The sequence below is a fragment of the Athene noctua genome, chromosome 29 (genome assembly GCF_965140245.1).
Source record: "Athene noctua chromosome 29, bAthNoc1.hap1.1, whole genome shotgun sequence".
Lineage (NCBI taxonomy): Eukaryota > Metazoa > Chordata > Aves > Strigiformes > Strigidae > Athene > Athene noctua.
The window spans coordinates 3,685,497-3,702,509 of NC_134065.1; the positions used below are offsets into that span (position 1 = coordinate 3,685,497).

Here is a 17,013-nt window from a genome sequence, read left to right on the forward strand (position 1 = left end):
GGAGGTAAAGGGGGGGGGAATGGGGCAGATGGGGGGGTTTGGGGGGGAATGGGGGGGGGAATGGAGGAGATGGGGGGGTTTTGGGGAGATGGGGGGGAATGGGAGAGATGGGGGGGTTTGGGGGGGGGGAATGGGGGGGAAATGGGAGAGATGGGGGGGTTTTGGGGAGATGGGGGGGTTTTGGGGAGATGGGGGGGTTTTGGGGAGATGGGGGGGTTTGGGGGGGAATGGGGGGGAAATGGGAGAGATGGGGGGGTTTTGGGGAGATGGGGGGGGAATGGGGGAGATGGGGGGGTTTGGGGGGGGAATGGGGGGGTTTTGGGGGAGATGGGGGGGAATGGGGGGGTTTTGGGGAGATGGGGGGTTTGGGGAGGTGGGGGGGGGAATGGGGGGGGGAATGGGGGAGATGGGGGGGTTTGGGGGGTGTATGGGGGAGATGGGGGGGTTTTGGGGGGGAATGGGGGGTTTGGGGGCAGATTGGGGGAGATAGGGGGAATAGGGGGGGTTTGGGGGGGGAATGGGGGAGATGGGGGGGTTTGGGGGCGGATTGGGGGAGATAGGGGAATGGGGGGGTTTTGGGGGGGTTTGGGGGAATGGGGGGGTTTGAGAGGTCAGACCTTGAAAATGGGGGTGGCAGGAGGGGGCTGGTTGTATGGGGGGAGTTTGGGGGGGGCTCTGTGGGGTCAGAGCTTGTAAATGGGGGTGGCAGGAGGGGGGGGGCGTTTGGGGGGCCCCGCAGCAGCAGAGGGGGCAAATGGGGGTGCTGGGGAATGGGGGGTTGCATGGGGGGGGGGGTTAAGGGAGGGGGAGTTTGTGGGGGATCTGGGGGGGTCACCGGGCCGTTATTTAGCGAAGGGGGGGGTTGCGGGACCAGCCGCCATTATTAGGGGGGGCCGGAATGGGGGGGGGGCGTGTCCCGGGGCCGGGCCCCACCCAACCGCAGCCCCCCCAGACCGGAGCGAGGCCGCAGGGCCCGATCCCGCCCCGCAAAACAGGGGGTGAACCCAAACCCCCCCCGAACACCCCCCGGTCCTCACCCACCGCCGCCCCGGTCCTTCCGCCGCTGAGCACGCTGGGAAATGGCGGACGGCGGCCCCGCCCCCGTCACGTGACACGGGCGGGACCGCAGCTCCCAGAATGCCTTGCGGCGCCTTCCCGCCTCCTTGGGGGGGGGGGGGGGGGGTGCGAGGAGCGGGGGGTGACGCTGTCCCTGGTCACCCCCCCCCGCGTGGGGTCACCTGAGTGTTGGGGTCCCCCCCCCCCTACCCGGGGGCTGTCCCCCATCTGCGTGTGTCCCCCCCCGTGCCCATCCCTGTCCCCTCTCCTTGGGGACACGGCCCTGCACCCCCTGTCCCTGTCCCCATCGCTGTCCCTGTCCCCGGGGTCACTGTTCGGGACCCCTTGTCCCCATCCCTGTCCCCACGTTTGTCCCCTCTCCCTGGGGGACCTGGTCCTGGAGTCTCTGTCCCCACCCCTGTCCCCATCTCCATCCCCTCTCCTTGGGGACATGACCCTGGACCCCTTGTCCCCATCCCTGTCCCCTGTCCCTGTCCCCATCCCTGTCCCCTCTCCTTGGGGTCACATCCCCAGAACCCCCGTCCCTGTCCCCATCGCTGTCCCTGTCCCCGGGGTCACTGTTCGGGACCCCTTGTCCCCATCCCTGTCCCCGTCCCTGTCCCCTCTCCCGGGGACACATCCCCGGACCCCCTGTCCCCGCCCCTGTCGCCTCTGTCCCCGCCCCTGTCGCCTCTGTCCCCGCCGCCGTCCCCGTCCCCTAAACCCACGGACCACCCAAGCCCCGCCTCCTCTCCCCCAAACCACGCCCCCAACTAACCCCGCCCTCTGCACCGCCTAGACCACTCCCCCCTCCCCCCGATTGGCCGCAACCCTTCGCTCCTCCCCCGGTACCGGAGCGGGTGACGTCACCACGCCACGCCTACACACGCCTGCCCTTATATGGCGCGGCGGGACGGAACCGGGCGGCGCCACGTGACTCGGCGGCGGGGCCGGGCACACGGGGGTCCCCGCGCTCCCCCCGCTCCCCACGGCCCCCCCGTGTCGCACACGAGGTCCCCGTGTCCCCCCCGGCCCCGCCCCGCAGCCGGTTCCTCCCCGGGGGGGGCGGCGGGACCGAGCCGGTTCCCCGCGGGACCGTGACCCGCGTGGGGCGGCCGGGACAGGGGCAACACCCCCCCCGGGGCTGCCCCGGCCGCCGGGACACCCCCCACCTCCCCCCCCGCCGCCAGCCCGGCCCCCCCGGAGCCTCCCGGGCAGCCCCCGCGGGGAGGGGAATTAACTTTTCTCTTTCTCCTCCTCCTCTTCCTCCGCCGCCGCCGCCGCCGCCAGTCCTTCCCCGTCCCTCCGTCCCCGCCGCACTCCGCCGTCCCTGCCCGCCCCTCCCGCCCCAGGCCGGGGTCCCCCCTCCCGGCCCGGGGGCTGATCCCGAGCCCGGGGGCTCCCCGCTCCGAGGCTCCTTTCTCCATCCCGGGGGTCCCCCCTCCATCCCCGGACTGAGCCCCCTCCTCGATCCCGATCCCCCTTCCCCATCCCCGGCTCCTTCCCGGCCCGGGGGTGCCCCCTCCGTCCCCAGACTCCCCCCTCAATCCCGGGGGCTCCCCGCTCCGGGGATCCTTTTTCCATCCATCCATTCCCGGGGGACCCCCCCTCTCCATCCCCGGACTCCCCTTCTGCATCCCGGGGCTCCTTTTCCCACCCCTCCATCCCCGGGGGTCCCTTCTCCATCCCGGACCCCCCCCCCTCCTGCTCCATCCCCGGGGGTCCCTTCTCCATCCCGGACCCCCCCCCCTCCTGCTCCATCCCCGGGGGTCCCTTCTCCATCCCGGACCCCCCCCCCCTCCTGCTCCATCCCCGGGGGTCCCTTCTCCATCCCGGACCCCCCCCCCCTCCTGCTCCATCCCCGGGGGTCCCTTCTCCATCCCGGACCCCCCCCCCTCCTGCTCCATCCCCGGGGGTCCCTTCTCCATCCCGCCCCCCCCATCCCGGGGCTCCTTCCCCACCCCTCCATCCCGGACTCCCCTTTTCCACCCCGTACCCCCCCTTTCCCCGCCGGCTCCCCTTCCCCTTCATCCCCATCCCTCTCCCCAAGACACCCCCTTCCCCCAGGGGGAGGGGGGGCTCCCCCCCTCCCCTCCAGCATGGCCCTGGCGGCGGGGCCGTGGCCGGAGCCTCCTCTTCCCCCTCCTCCTCCTCCTCCTCCTCCTCCTCCTCCTCCCGGTGGCCCGGAGGCGCCGGGGAAGGCTGCGGGGGATTGCCTGGTGTGCGGGGACAAGGCGAGCGGGAAGCACTACGGGCAATTCACCTGCGAGGGTTGCAAAAGTTTTTTCAAACGTTCCGTGCGCCGCAACCTCTCCTACAGCTGCCGGGGGGGCCGGGACTGCCCGGTGGATCAGCACCACCGCAACCAGTGCCAGTACTGGCCGGCTCCGCAAGTGCCTCCGCGTGGGGATGCGGCGGGAAGGTGGGGAGAGGGTCCGGGAGAGGGTCCGGGAGGGGCAGGGGCAAGGGTGGGCATTGGGGAGGGCTGGGAAGGGGAGAGGAAGGGAGGGAGAGTCGAGGGAGAGGAGGTCGGAAAGGTGAAGGGGTGGGAAAGGGGGAGAGAGGATGGAAAAGGAGAGGGAATGGAAAAGAGGAAGGGAAGATGGAAAAGAGGGAGAGAGGCTGCAAAAAAAAAAAAAAAAAAAAGGGAGAGACGGTGGAAAAGGAGAGAGGGTGGGAAAGAGGAAGGGAAGGTGCAAAAGGGAGAAGGGATGGAGAAGGAGAGGGGATAGGAAAAAAGGAGAGAGGGTGGAAAAGAAGGAGAGGGGGTAGGAAAAAAGGAGAGAGGGTAGAAAGGAAGGAGAGGGGGTAGGAAAAAAGGAGAGAGGGTAGAAAAGAAGGAGAGGGGGTAGGAAAAAAGGAGAGAGGGTAGAAAAGAAGGAGAGGGGGTAGGAAAAAAGGAGAGAGGGTAGAAAGGAAGGAGAGGGGATAGGAAAAAAGGAGAGAGGGTAGAAAGGAAGGAGAGGGGATAGGAAAAAAGGAGAGAGGGTAGAAAAGAAGGAGAGGGGGTAGGAAAAAAGGAGAGAGGGTAGAAAAGAAGGAGAGGGGGTAGGAAAAAAGGAGAGAGGGTAGAAAGGAAGGAGAGGGGATAGGAAAAAAGGAGAGAGGGTAGAAAGGAAGGAGAGGGGATAGGAAAAAAGGAGAGAGGGTAGAAAGGAAGGAGAGGGGATAGGAAAAAAGGAGAGAGGGTAGAAAAGAAGGAGAGGGGGTAGGAAAAAAAGAGAGAGGGTAGAAAAGAAGGAGAGGGGATAGGAAAAGAGAGAGGGTGGGAAAGAGGAAGGGAAGGTGGAAAAGAGGGAGGGAGAGAGGCTGCAAAAAAAAGGGAGAGACGGTGGAAAAGGAGAGAGGGTGGGAAAGAGGAAGAGAAAGTGGAAAAGGGAGAAGGGATGGAAAAGGAGAGGGGATAGGAAAAAAGGAGAGAGGGTGGAAAAGAGGGAGGGAGAGGCTGCAAAAAGGGAGAGAGGATGCAAAAGGAGAGAGGGTGGGAAGAAGGAGGGGGGATGGAAAAGGAGATGGGGTGTAAGAGAGGGAAAGAGGAAAAGGGGGGAGAGGGGAGGGAAGGAGAGGGTGAGAGGGTGGAAAGGAGAGAGGGTGCAGGAGAGGGAGCCGGGGGCTGAAGGAGCCCGGCGAGCGCGGGGACGGGAGAGAGCGAAGGAAAAAAAAAAGGGAGGGGGAAAAGAGCGAGAGGGAGCAAAAACTAAAAGAAAAAAAAATGGGAAAAGGGAGGAAAAAAAGAGGAGGAAAAAGTGCATGAGCAAAAAAGGGAAAGGAAAGGAGCGAGCGAGCCCAAATGGTGAAGATAAAAGAGAAAGAGAAAGGTGAGAAGGGAGCAAAAAAGAGAAACCAAAAATAAAAAGAGAAAGAAAAAGGGAAGGGAGAGAAAGAGAAAGGAGCACCTGGAGAAAGTAAAAGGAAGAAAGTGAAAGTGGGCGAGGAAGGGTTGGCAGGGAAGGAAAGAGAAAGAGAAAGGGGGAAAGAGAAAGAGAAAGGGGGAAAGAGAAAGAGAAAGGGGGAAAGAGAAAGAAAAAGGGGAAAAGGGAAAGAAAAGGGGGAAAAGGGAAAGAAAAGGGGAAAGAGAAAGAAAAGGGGAAAGAGAAAGAAAAAGGGAAAAGAAAGAAAAGGGGAAAGAGAAAGAAAAAGGGAAAGAAAGAAAAAGGGAAAAGAAAGAAAAAGGGAAAAAGAAAAAAGGGGAAAAGAGAAAGAAAAAGGGGAGAAAGAGAAAGAAAAAGGGAAAAAGAGAAAGAAAAATGGGGAAAAAGAAAGAAAAAGGGGAGAAAGAAAGAAAACGGGAAAAAGGGAAAGAAAAAGGGGAAAAAGGGAAGAAAAAGGGGAAAAAGGGAAGAAAAAGGGAAAGAGAAAGAAAAAGGGAGAAAGAAAAAGAAAAAGGGAAAAAGAAAGAAAAAGGGAAAAAAAGAAAAAGGGAAAAAGGGAAAGAAAAAGGGAAAAAGGGGAAGAAAAAGGGGAAAAAGGGAAAGACAAAACTCCTCTCGCTCTTCTCTTTCATTTTTCCTTCGCTCTTCACCCTCCCCCGTCCCTCAGCGCCATCATTTCGGGGCGAGAACCCCCCAAATCGGGGAGAAACTTCTCTCGGCAGCAGCAATTTTCCCCCTCGCCCGTCTCCATTCCACCCTCCCGGGCTCCAGCTCGCGCCCCTCCTTTTTGCGACCCCAAATTCAGCATCATCATCCCCCCCCCCCCCCATCTCGGGGCTCCCTCCTCTCCCCGACTTTGCCTTCGAGGGGATAAACCCCCCACATCGGTCCTTTTTTTTTTTTTTTTGGAGGGGGGGATTTTCTCAGGGGAAAAGCTCTGCTGAGGGAACCCGTTTCTTTACATACGCCCCCCCCCACTTTAATTATATCGTCGTATAAACTCTTTTCAACTTAATTCCTTTCGGGTTTAGCTTAGGCTCGGTTTATCGGTCCAGGTCTCCGCCGAGACGGGGATAATTTACTTTTCCTCTGTGTTACATGTCGCCCAGGGACGTGGCTGTAAAAAAAACCCCAAAAAGAAAAGAAAAAAAAACAAACCACAAAAAAACCCCCAGGGATTAGACAACAATCATACAGATATTCTTCAAAAAATTAAGAATTTGGCTTTTTGGGGAGAAGCGTCCGGTAAATCTGAATTTAATTAGTCTGAATACGCAGCGTGACCGGGATTAAAATCGCATTTCAAGCTCCCAGCGATATGTCATGTGCTGGTCCCTCTGCCTCCGATCAGCCCCATCATCGTATTTAGGGTTACTTTTATTTTTTTATATTTTTTTTCCACCCCCCCCCCAAAAAAAAAAAAAAAAAAAAAAAAAAAAGCAGCAGCTTTCCAGCGGATTTTTTTGGGGAGGTTTTAAGCCTGAAGTGGCGCGTTGTCCCTGCTTGAATAAGGACCTTGGGGGGGGTGTGTGTGTCCTGATTTATATTTAAGGTTCTTATTTATAAATTTAGGATTTATAAATAATTACAGTGAGGGCCCAGGCTGGGCTGAACCGCTTGACCCCCCCCCCCCCCTCTCCCCGCTCTGCCTTATCCGACCAACGGGGGATTTATTCCGCAGCCCCTCGATTTGGTGCCGGTTCTTCGGCAGCAGCGATGCTCCCACCTGGGGAGTCGCTTTTTCCAGCTTTAAAAATAGCCTCAAAATTCAAAAGTCACCTTTTTTAGCATGTAAAAAAAAAATAAAATAAATAAAATCACCAAAATTCAGATCAATGGGAAAGGGACACCCCCCACCCCCCCCTCAGCATCCTGGCACGGCCGCAGCGTCACCCCCCGGCTTGCAGAAATAAATGGGATTTAAGCGGGTCTGGGGTCAGGGATGAAATCGGCTCAAGCCTAAACCTCAATTTTCCCTTTTCTTTCCCCAAAAAAGCTGGTTGAATGCTGGGGGGGGGGGAATGGCAGATTTTTGCAGAGGTCCCGGGCACGGCGAGACCCGCTCGTAGCCCGCTTCACGCCGCCGAAGCCGGGGATTAAATCCCTGGGGGACAAAAAAAAAAAAAAAAAAAAAAAAAGGGCCCTGGAGAAACCGCGCTTAGCGGGGTCGTTTGGGGTCAGATTTGGACTTTTTTGGTGTTTGGTTGGTTGTTGTTTTTTTTTTTTTTCCTTTTTTATCTTTAATTCAGTCTTGCCACAAGCTGCTCCTGGCGCTTAAGGCCGGGATCCGACGCGACGGGCACGGCCGCGCGGAGCGACGTTATTCCCCGGGCAGGCTCCCCCATTTCCATCCCCCCCCGTCCCCCCTTTTCCCTCTGATTTTTGGGGGGCTCCCGCTTGTCCTGAGACGTGCGCGGAGCCGCCGGTGGGATGCGGCACCTCCAGGTGCGGGGAAATGCTGCGGATGCCCGTGGAAAAGCATCCGGGGGGGGGTGTGGGTGTTTAAATCTTCCCCTGGGGATTTAATTTCCGGCGTCTGGCTGCTCCGTGCCTCAGTTTCCCCTCCCCTGCTCTGTAAGGGGTGCCCCGAACCCACCAGCTCGTGTTCCTCGTGATGCTCCTTATCCCAGTATTCCCAACTGGGAAATGGGCACCAAACCCAGCACCAAAACGGGCAGTTTGGGAGCTGGGCGCTGGTTTGGGCTGAATTGATTTGCGGGTGCGAGCGCTGGGCCGGGATTTATCTGGGAAAAGTGGATTAAATTTCAGTCTCCCCCCCCAAAAAAAAAAAAAATTCCTCCGGGATGAGATACTGGGAACGTGAGGCCTGACCCCGCGGCCGGGCCGAGGGAGATGGTTTTGGGGTCATCGGCGCGTTCGGCTCCTGGATGCGGCCCCGGCAGCGCTCGGGGGAGCCGGGGGGTGGATGGAGACGGGGTGGGGGGGGGTGGGAGGCCCCCCCGCTGCTCCCGTGTCTATTTTGGGCTAAAAAAGCGCTCCTTTTTCTTCCAGGACACACCCAATGGTTTGTAGCAATTGTTTGGCCCAAAAAGGGGGGGAGGAAAAAAAAAAAAAAGGGATGAGGGTTCGTGGGGATGGAAAGCGGGGGGGGGGGGGGGGTGTAAAAGGGTTTTGGGGTTCGTGGAGGAGCAAAGGGGGTTTGGGGGTTCGTGGTGATAAAAGGGGCGGTTGGGTTTGTGCGGGTGCAATGGGGGTTCGTGGTGTTGCAAAGTGGTTTTGGGGGTCCTTGGTGCAAAGGGGGGGGGTGTCTGGGTGGCGAGGGGGGGGGCCCCGTACCCAGCAAACGCCGCTGGGCGAGAGGGAAGGTTTGGGGTGAGCCGGGGCCGCAGGCTGCACCCCCAGGGCTGGGCTGAGAGCGGGAGGGGTGTCGTGTCCCCCCACCCCAGCACCCTGTGATCTTGGGGCACCCCCAATCCTGGAGGACCCCTGGGGCCCCCCCCCCCCCGTTCCCACGGCCCCCAGTCCTGACCGCTGGCTGACACTCGGGACTGTCACGCCACATTAGGCTAAGCCTGGCTCAGAGCCTGCCCTCGCCGCGGGGGGCGGCGATGCCGGGGGTGGGGGGCGAGCGGGGGGCACCCCGAGTTGAGGGGGGGGGGCAGAGGAGGGGGAGGCCGGATCCCCACCCCGCCGTACCGCATCGCCAAGAGGGAAAAAAAAAACCCAAAAACCCAACCCGTAACCCAATTTATTTTTATTTATTTTAAGCCTAAAGTGCAAATAAAATGGGTGGGGCCTGGAGGGCACCTCCTGTCCCCCCCCCCCCCCAGCATCTCCTTGGGGCACCATCCCCTTGTAAGAGGGGGGTGACCCCCCCAATTCTTGCATGGGGCGGGAGGTGGGGAGCCCCAATCCAGCGCGTTGTGAAAAACTGAGCGGGAGGTGTCGGACCGGCAAGAGGAAGGGGGGCGTCAGTGGGGAGGGGGGTTTAAACACGGGGGGGGGGGGGGACACCCCACAAAGCTTTTGTAATCCATCCCCTGGGGACCTTCTGGCCCAGCGCGGGGTGTGGGGAACGGAGAGGAGAAGTCGGGGCGGGGGGGACGGGACCCGACACCCACGATTAGCGATAGACGAGGTTGGGGGGTGGTGGTGGGGGGGTTTCGGGGGGGGGCTGCTGACCTCCTGCTCCCCTCCGCAGCCGTGCAGCGAGGCCGCATGGCTCCCGCCCCGAGCAGCCCCGGCCAGTTCCCCCTGGTTCCGGGGGATCCCTACGGCGGCCACGGCTACTTGAGCGGTTTCATCTCCCTGCTGCTCCGCGCCGAACCGTACCCACCGGCTCGCTACGGCGCCCAGTGCCTGCAGCCCAGCGGCGTGGTGGCCATCGAGAGCGTCTGCGAGCTGGCCGCCCGCCTCCTCTTCAGTGCCATCGAGTGGGCCAAGGGCATCCCCTTCTTCCCGGACTTGCAGCTTTCGGATCAGGTGGCCCTGCTGCGGTTGGGTTGGAGCGAGCTCTTCGTGCTGAACGCGGCGCAGTCGGCGTTGCCGTTGCACGCCGCGCCCTTGCTGGCCGCCGCCGGCCTCCACGCAGCCCCCATGGCCGCCGAGCGCGTGGTGGCCTTCATGGACCACATCCGCCTCTTCCAGGAGCAGGTGGAGAAGCTCAAGGCGCTGCGCGTCGACGCCGCCGAGTACGCCTGCCTCAAGGCCGTGGCGCTCTTCTCCCCCGGTGAGAGAAAGACGGGGCGGGCGGGGGGAAATGTGGGGAGAAGGGGGCGTGGAAGGCAAGGGGAGGGGCTTAAGGGGGTGTGGGAGGGGTCCCAAGGGGTGTCGGAGGGGGTGGGAGGGGTCCCAAGGGGTGTTGGAGGGGTGGGATGGGGTGTCAAGGGGTGCGCAGGGAGGGAATGGGGGGAAATGGGGCGTGGGGAAATGGGGTGGGGTCCCAAGGGGGTGGGGTTTAATGGGGTGGGGTCCCAAGGGGGTGGAGCTTAATGGGGTGGGGTCCCAAGGGGGTGGAGCTTAATGGGGTGAGGTGCTAAGGGGTAGGGTTTAATGGGGTGGAGTCCCAAGGGGGTGGAGCTTAATGGGGTGGAGTCCCAAGGGGGTGGAGCTTAATGGGGTGAGGTCCTATGGGGTGGAGTCCCAAGGGGGTGGAGCTTAATGTGGTGAGGTGCTAAGGGGTGGGGTTTAATGGGGTGGAGTCCCAAGGGGGTGGAGCTTAATGGGGTGAGGTCCTATGGGGTGGAGTCCCAAGGGGGTGGAGCTTAATGGGGTGAGGTCCTAAGGGGTGGGGTTTAATGGGGTGGAGTCCCAAGGGGGTGGAGCTTAATGGGGTGAGGTCCTAAGGGGTGGGGTTTAATGGGGTGGAGTCCCAAGGGGGTGGAGCTTAATGGGGTGAGGTCCTAAGGGGTGGAGTCCCAAGGGGGTGGAGCTTAATGGGGTGGGGTTTAATGGGGTGGGGTCCCAAGGGGTGTCGGGGGGGTGTTGTGATGGGGTGGGGCGTCAAGGGGTGCGCAGGGAGGGAATGGGGTGAGTGGGGTGAAATGGGGCGTGGTGAAATGGGGTGGGGTCCCAATGGGGTGGGGTCCTAAGGGGATGGGGTTTAATGGGGTGGGGTCCCAAGGGGGTGGGGCATCAATGGGTGTGCAGAGAAGTAATGGGGTGGGGGAGTGGTTGGGTGGGGAGAAATGGGGCGTGGCTAAATTAGGTGGGGTCCCAAGTGGGTGGAGCTTAATGGGGTGGAGTCCCAAGTGGGTGGATCTTGATGGGGTGGGGTCCCAAGGGGGTGGAGCTTAATGGGGTGGGGTCCCAAGGGGGTGGATCTTAATGGGGTGGAGTCCCAAGTGGGTGGATCTTAATGGGGTGGGGTCCCAAGTGGGTGGATCTTAATGGGGTGGAGTCCCAAGTGGGTGGATCTTAATGGGGTGGGGTCCCAAGGGGGTGGAGCTTAATGGGGTGGGGTCCCAAGGGGGTGGCATTACTGGGTGTGCAGGGGACAAATGGGCTGGGGATGGTTGGGCGTGGCTAAATGAGGTCGTGTTCCAATGGGGTGGGGTCCCAAGGGGGTGGGGTTTAATGGGGTGGGGTCCCAAGGAGTGGGGCATCGATGGGTGCGCAGGGAACGACCGAGCTGGAGCTGACTGGGAGGGGCGAAATGGGGCGGGGCTGAGTGGAGCTTTACGGGGTGGGTTTTTAGGACGGGAGACGCTCCGCTGGGGGCGGGGCCGTGCCTCAGTTTCCCCTCCCGGCAGACGCGGTGGGGCTGTCGGACCCGGGGCAGGTGGCGGGGCTGCAGGAGAAGTCGCAGTGCGCGCTGGAGGAGCACGTGCGGCGGCAGCACCCCAGCCAGCCCAGCCGCTTCGGGCGCCTGCTCCTGCGCCTGCCCGCCCTGCGCAGCGTCTCCGCGCCCGGCATCCAGCAGCTCTTCTTCAGCCGCCTGGTGGGCAAGACCCCCATCGAGACCCTCATCCGCGACATGCTGCTCGCCGGCGCCACCCTCAGCTGGCCCTACGGCCCCATGCAGTGACGCGCGCGCGCGCACGCCTCCCAGCCCAGGAGGGGACACCAAGGATGGGGACACCAAGGATGGGGACACCAACAAGGGGACCTCAACGATGGGGACACCAAGGATGGGATCTCAACGATGGGGACACCAAGATTGGCACCCCAAGGAGGGGACCTCAAGGGTGGGGACACCAAGGATGGGACCCCAACGATGGGGACACCAACAAGGGGACCTCAACGATGGGGACACCAAGGATGGGATCTCAACGATGGGGACACCAAGATTGGCACCCCAAGGAGGGGACCTCAAGGGTGGGGACACCAAGGATGGGACCCCAACGATGGGGACACCAACAAGGGGACCTCAACGATGGGGACACCAAGGATGGGATCTCAACGATGGGGACACCAAGATTGGCACCCCAAGGAGGGGACCTCAAGGGTGGGGACACCAAGGATGGGACCCCAACGATGGGGACACCAACAAGGGGACCTCAACGATGGGGACACCAAGGATGGGATCTCAACGATGGGGACACCAAGATTGGCACCCCAAGGAGGGGACCTCAAGGGTGGGGACACCAAGGATGGGACCCCAACGATGGGGACACCAACAAGGGGACCTCAACGATGGGGACACCAAGGATGGGATCTCAACGATGGGGACACCAAGATTGGCACCCCAAGGAGGGGACCTCAAGGGTGGGGACACCAAGGATGGGACCCCAACGATGGGGACACCAACAAGGGGACCTCAACGATGGGGACACCAAGGATGGGGACACCAACAAGGGGACCTCAACGATGGGGACACCAAGGATGGGACCCCAACAATGGGACCCCAACGATGGGACACCAACAAGGGGACCCCAACGATGGGGACACCAAGGATGGGACCCCAAGGAGGGGACCCCAACGATGGGGACACCAAGATTGGCACCCCAACGATGGGACACCAACAAGGGGACACCAAGAATGGGGACACCAAGGTTGGGACCCCAAAGATGGGGACACCAACAAAGGGACCCCCAACAGTGGGGACACCAAGGTTGGGATGCCAAGGATGGGACCTCAACGGTGGGGACCCCCAGGAAGGGACCCCAACAATGGGGACCCCAACGATGAGGACACCAAGGTCGGGGATCTCAAAGGTGGGGACCCCGTGGTTGGGGACACCAAGGAGGGGACCCCAAGAATGGGGCCCCGGGAACAGGGATGCTGCTGGGGAGGGGGATTTATTTTTTTCCCCCTATTTAAGGGAGAAAAGCAGATTTGGGGGGGGGGGCTAAAGCACGAGCGGCTGGGGGAGCGGCCCCCCACCGGCACCTCACCCCGCGGGGCACAGGGAGAGGGGGAAATTATTTATAAAGAGAAAATAAAATAAAATAAAATAAAATAAAATAAAATAAAATAAAATAAATAAAATAAAATCCTATATTATATCCACACTCCCTGCCCCGGGCGAGGACCCTGGATTATTATTTATTATTATTATTAATTATTATTATTAATTCTTTTTTTTTTTTTTTTTCCTTTATTATCCTTCCCTGCAGCTCAGGAACAAGTTTTTTGAGTTTTTCCTTTTTATTTATCTCCTTAAAAAAAAAAAAAAAAAAAATCGATTGGACAAATCCCACACCGCTTTTTTCTCATCTTTTTTGGTTGGAATTGGGGTTGGAAGGAAAAAAAAAACCCAGTGGGCTCCATTCCCTCCCAGTATGGGCACTGGGTGGTCTCAGGCTCAGCCCAGTTAAGCCCCATCCGCTCCCAGTTTGGTCCCCGTGCACACCCAGTATGAGCCTCCTGCTCCCAGTATGGGCCCACCCGTAGGAGCCCCCAGTGAGGTTCCAGTCAGACCCCAGTATGGCCCCCAGGTTTAGCCCAGTGTGCAGCCCCAGTTTCCTCCCAGTATGCCCCTCCCCAGTCTGATACCAGTCTCATGTCAGTATGTACCCCCAGTCTGATCCCAGTATGGTCCCAGTCTGCTCCCAGTATGCCCCCCAGTAGCCCCCCCCCCACGTCTGATCCCAGTATGATCCCACTATCATCCCAGCAGGGCCCCTCCCAGTGTCTGGTCCCACAGTCTGCCCCAGTATAGTCCCAGTATGCCCCCCAGTAGCCCCCCCACCACGTCTGATCCCAGTACAATCCCACTATCACCCCAGCAGACCCCCCCCTCCCCGGCATCTGATCCCACAATCCCCCCCAGTATGGCCCAGTGGCAGAGACTGGTCCCCCTGCAGCCCCCAGCGCAGGGTGGGGGGGGCCGGGGGGGGGGGGGGGCTGTTTTATTGCAGATTTTTTCACAGCTCATTAGAGAAAAGTCAGCAACGGCCTTTTCAAAGCCGCGGCACGGGCCCGGCTCCATTTCACCCCCCCCATAAATAACCTCCGCCCGGAATATTTTAAATAAACACGGAGCGGGACACGGGGCCTTAATTCAAGAACGAGCTGGAAAAGGCCACGGGGAAAAGTTATTGTGACGGGGGGCAGCGCTGGGACCCCGCGGGGGGGTTAATGCCCCCGGATGGATGCCGAATCCTTATTAAAAAAAAAAAAAAAAAAAATTAAAAAAAATCCCAATTCTATCGATAAACGAGCTTCAAATCCAGCAGTGGCCCCCCCCTCCCGGAGACGAGGGGCTGAGCTGTCAGTCACAGTCAATCAGAGCCAAGCCGAGGGGGGGAATTCAATATAATAACAAAAAAAATATTAAAAAAAAAAAAAAAAAAAAGAGGCATTTTTTCAACCTCCAGGTGCTGCCGGCGCAGCGTGGGGGGTTGGCGCAGCCGTCAAGCTGCAGCTTTTCTTTTTTATTTTATTCCTTTTTTTTTATTTTATTCCTTTTTTTTTATTTTATTCCTTTTATTTATTTATTTATTTATTTTATTCCTTTTTTTTTCTTTTTTTTTTTTCCTTTTTTTTTTTTTCCTTTTTTTTTTTTTGTGTCTTAATAGCGGCGAATACGTCCCGGGAAAACACAAACGCGCTGCCCGGCGCCGCGCGGGTTTCAGCCCCGTTTCCCTCGAGTCGCGGCTCGGAGCAGCGAGTCCGACCCCCCCGGGTCAGCCCAGGGAAACGTCGGGTCCCTCCGGCCCCAAACTGTCACCTCTGGGGGTGACCTGGGGACGGGGAGCGTCCGCCCCGCTGGGCCCCTCCCTGCTGCGGCCCTGCGCGGGCCCCCCAGCCCCGGTGTCCCCAACCCCACCCTGGTGTCCCCAACCCCACCCTGATGTCCCAACCCCATCTCTGACGTCCCCAACCCCACCCTTGTGTCCCCAGCCCCATCTTTGATGTCCCCCAATCCCATCTTTGACATCCCCAACCCCATCTCTGATGTCCCCAACCCCACCCTGGTGTCCCCAGCCCCGTCTCTGATGTCCCCAACCACACCCTGATGTCCCCAACCCCATCTCTGATGTCCCCAACCCCATCCTGGTGTCCCCAACCCCATCTCTGATGTCCCCAACCACACCCTGGTGTCCCCAACCCCACCCTGGTGTCCCCAACCCCATCTCTGACGTCCCCAGCCCCACCCCGGGGCAGTTGCCACCATCCCCGTCCCTCCCACGTCCCTTCTCACGCACCCAACGTTACGTCGCTCCCTCAGCCCCGATCCCCCCACTCCACGCCACCATCCTCGACGCCCCTCGCCCCAACACCCACATCCCCCCCACCGCGCCCCCCCAACACTAGAGTTTGGGGTTCAGTTTCCCCGGGGGGCTGGGGGGCTGCTGCCCTCGGGGCTCTTTCGGGTCGTTGTTCAGGTTCAAGGCGCCGCAGCCAGCGCGGCAGCTCCCTCCTCGCCCCGGGGGGCAACTGAGGCTTAAGAGGGGACGGAGCACCCACGCGTGTGTCCTTCCCCCCCCCACACCCCATTTCCACACCCCCCCAGTGCGAAACCCTGCGGAGACCTCGTCAAGGTCGCTCGGTGCCGGCGGTTAATTTACAATCCTGACATTAAGGCACCAGACAAAACCCGGCACCGCGGCGCTGGGGCGGTTTATGGACGACGGGAGGATTTATCGGGCGGCAGCACCCGCCCGGCCCCCCGCACCCCTCGCCCGTGTCGTGTGTCCCGTCCCCAGCCCCCCTCTGCTCCTTGCAGGGGGTTGGATCCAGCTGGGGGCTCCCCCAGGCCCCCCCGAGCTCTGCGGAGGGTCCGTCCGTCCCCTCGGGGTGCCCCGGAGCCCGGCTTGCCCCGGAAAGGGCTGCAGTGGCCCCGCACGGCCCCTCCACCGGCTGCTCCCAGCCCCGGCCCCATCCTCATCCTCATCCCGATCCCATCCCCATTGCCAACCCTCTCCTCACTCCATCCTCATCCTCCTCCCCATCCCTACTCTTCGTCTTTATCTTCAACACTTCCCTATTTCCATCCTCATCCCAAACCCACCCCCATCCCCATCCTCATCCTCATCCTCCCCATCCTCATCACAAACCCACTCCCATCCCATCCCCATCTTCATCCTCATCCTCCTCCCCATCCCTCATCCTCACCTTTATCTTCAGCACTTCCCCATTTCCATTCCCTCCTCATCCTCACCCCAGACACTCTCATCCCCATTTTCATCCTCATCCTCATCCCCATCCCCATCCCCATCCTCATCCCCATCCCCATCCCCATCCTCCCCATCCTCATCCTCATCCCAAACCCAACCCCGTCCCTTTTCCCATCCCCATTCCCGACCTTTTTCCCGTTCCCATCTCCACCCTCCGACACAGCCCCCACCGCCCCACTCCGGGGTGCCAGAGAGGGGGGACCCCGTCCCACCCCCCTGGGGACCCCGAGGCACCGCACCGACCCCCAGTAAATCACCGGCAGCTCCAAACCCGCTCGGTGAGGGAAAGCGACGGCTCCAAATTAACCGTGCAGGGTTTTGGTGACGGACTCCGGCGCTGGTGGAGGATTCGGGATGTTCCCGGGTGGCCGGAGCCCACCCGCTGCAAAATATGAAAACTTAGGGGAAAATAAATCAAATTGACGTGAGAATAATAACAGTTGGAGATAATAATATAATATATAATATAATAATAACAAGATGCGAGCGAGGGAGACGCCGGCACGAAGGGAACAATCCCGCACCAGAGCCTGGGGTTGGGATCAGCCAGGATGGGGCTGGATCTGGGGCTCAACCCTTCTATTAGCCACTAGAGAACCCCCTGGCGACCCTGCTCCCGGCACGGGACGAGACGTCCCCCGGCACCGTCGCGTCTCCACGCTGTGCCAGAGCTAATCCATCTTCTGGAGAAGCGCGGCGCTATCTCGGGCAGCCGGCCCTTCCCGTAAGCGCTCGTTAATTAACGCCAAATCGCCGCGCGATTACAGGACGTGGAAATCCAATGACTTCATCGTGAAGAGGGTTTATTGCCGCCGCGGAGAGACGGGATGAAGAATCATTTGCCGTTTATTGGAAAAGGCCCCGGGGAGCGTTTGCTGGTGCCATGCCGGAGCCGCCGGCACCGAGGGACACGAGGCCACCGCCCCAGGGGACATCGAGAACCTCGTCACCGTGAGGTTTCGTGGCTCAAGGTGACGTCCCTGTCACCTCCGCCGTGCTGAGGATGGTGTTTTGGGGTTTTTTTTGTGTGTGGCAATCACCAAAAATCACTCCCCGGGTGG

The 17,013-nt window shown here is 60.3% G+C and overlaps 1 pseudogene; it reads left to right on the forward strand.

The window, feature by feature from the left end:
• Positions 1-3,070: 3,070 nt before the first annotated feature.
• Positions 3,071-11,473, forward strand: LOC141971743 (nuclear receptor subfamily 2 group F member 5-like; annotated as a pseudogene).
• The last annotated feature ends 5,540 nt before the right edge of the window (positions 11,474-17,013 follow it).